Here is a 2527-nt window from a genome sequence, read left to right on the forward strand (position 1 = left end):
GTTGTTGTTGTTGTTGTGTGGTTATAGTAATAGTACAGTAGCTAATACTCATATTTATCAGATTTAAGCCAAACCACCCATTTACGAATAATAATTCTTTGTTCTCCTATATTTCACAAATGGGAGAAATATGTTAGGTTCCTATCATTAAGAAATATAAAGCACTGGGGAATTCATGTGGAGGTCAGTTTGGAAACAGGTGTGAGTGGAAGCAACAGAGGGAGTCATGGCTACCAAAGTGTTCGAGTCCATCGGAAAGTTCGGTCTGGCATTAGCAGTTGCGGGAGGCGTGGCGAACTCTGCTTTATATAACGTGGATGCTGGACACAGAGCTGTCATCTTCGACCGATTCCGTGGTGTGCAGGACATCGTGGTAGGGGAAGGGACTCACTTTCTCATCCCTAGGGTACAGAAGCCAATCATCTTTGACTGCTGCTCTCGACCACGGAATGTGCCGGTCATCACTGGTAGCAAAGACTTGCAGAATGTCAACATCACTATGTTATCCTCTTCCGGCCAGTGGCCAGCCAGCTTCCTGGTATCTACACCAGTATTGGCGAGGACTATGATGAGCGGGTGCTGCTATCTGTCACCACAGAGATCCTCAAGTCAGTGGTGGCTCGATTCGATGCTGGAGAATTGATTACCCAGCGAGAGCTGGTCTCCAGGCAGGTGAGCGATGACCTCACAGAGCGAGCAGCAGCATTCGGGCTCATCCTGGATGACGTGTCCTTGACACATCTGACCTGTGGGAAGGAGTTGACAGAGGCGGTGGAAGCCAAATAGGTGGCTCAGCAGGAAGCAGAGAGAGCCAGATTTGTAGTGGAAAAGGCTGAGCAGCAGAACAAGGCGGCCATCATCTCTGATGAGGGGGACTCCAAGGCGGCCGAGCTGATCTCCAACTCACTGGCCACCTCCGGTGATGGCCTGATCGAGCTGCGAAAGCGGGAAGCTGGTGAGGACATTGCTTACCAGCTCTCCCACTCTCGGAACATCACCTACCTGCCAGCAGGGCAGTCCGTGCTCCTCCAGCTTCCCCAGAAAGGCCAACCAGGCTACGGCCTCCATCGCTCAGAATGACGCCTTCCTTCTGCCCCAACCCCAGAAATCACTGTGAAATGTAATGATTGGCTTAACGTGAAGGAAATAAAGGTAAAATCACTTCAGATCTCTCTAAACAAACAAACAAACAAACAAAGCAGTGAGCTTTGAACAACAGAAGCTTGCTTTATCAGAATTCTCAAAGCTATGAGTCTGAAATCAACACCAGAGGACAGAAATCATGGTGTCATTCTATGTCCTTGATATAGACACTGAGAATCTGTTTTTCCACTCAGTTTCCCCTGACTGTCGTCATGAGAGGTCAGAGCTACAGCACTCCAGTACTCATCCAGCACTCTGCTACATCTACCATCGTCAGTTACTCTACAGCCATTGCATATCTCTTCAACTGTAGAAAGTCTTGTGAATTAGGCAGTTGACATTTGGTGGTAGTAAGGTGGTCAGTTAATGCTGTCATCTATAGCATTGAGGATGAAACATGTAAACCATATAAACCATAACATTAGAAAGAATTGTGGTTAACAGTCAAAGCAGCATAAAATCAAAAGCTTGACAGAAAAATAAAAATCAAATATACCATTTTCGGAAATGAATAAGTAGTAATATCCCCATGCCCTGTGTCTTAACAGAGAATTGCCATTTGCGAGTTTAAGAGGGAGAAGAAAGGAACTCAAGCACTAAAATCCACATAAAAGAGGGCAAGACTCCTTGAATCTGCAAGGAAAAATAAATTTAACCCCAGTTCCTAAAGAAGCAGCTCCTTTTTCATACCCAGTGTTTAGCCTTCGGAGGATTTAAATAATTTATGGCATGATATTAGTAAAAGTCCTAGATCATCTTTGGGGAAATAAGTTGTGCATATGTGAAACATAAAGGAAAACATATAATCAATATGTAATTATATGCTTACATTGTCTATCTCAATAGTTTCCCGCCTTCCTAATGCTGTAACCATTTAATAAAATTCCTCATGTTGGGGTAAAATTATTTTCGTTGTTACTTTTTAACAGTAATTTGTCTACTGTTAAAAATTGCAATGTAAAATATCTGTGTTTTGTGATGGTCTTCGGTCATTAACTCCTAAAAGTTTTGAAATCCACTGGTATCTGCTAGCACTTCAGGGATAAAAAGGAATGGGACAGAGGGGAAGAATTTTATTGTTCTTGATATTAATGTTTCAACAAGGTTGGATAGAAAACCATATATGGAGAATGGAGAACATTCAGAATAGTTCACACAGGGGGAAAAAAAAGGAGAGAAAGCAAGGATAGAAAACTGGAAATAAGAACTGAGGAGACTATGACTAAGATTATGAGCATTTTTATTAAAACATTTGGATGAGCTGGATAGCTCAGATTCAGTCCTGTATTTCAAAGAATAATGGTGAGGAACACAGTGAAAGTGGCTCTTTGATGCTCTCCTCAAACCCTGCTGGTCATATCTACACTTGCATATCTGCTGCACT

At 42.9% G+C, this 2527-nt stretch overlaps 1 pseudogene; it reads left to right on the forward strand.

The window, feature by feature from the left end:
• Positions 1 to 226: 226 nt before the first annotated feature.
• On the forward strand, positions 227 to 1080 carry LOC116906178 (annotated as a pseudogene).
• The last annotated feature ends 1447 nt before the right edge of the window (positions 1081 to 2527 follow it).

Source organism: Rattus rattus, chromosome 7 (genome assembly GCF_011064425.1).
Source record: "Rattus rattus isolate New Zealand chromosome 7, Rrattus_CSIRO_v1, whole genome shotgun sequence".
Classification (NCBI taxonomy): domain Eukaryota; kingdom Metazoa; phylum Chordata; class Mammalia; order Rodentia; family Muridae; genus Rattus; species Rattus rattus.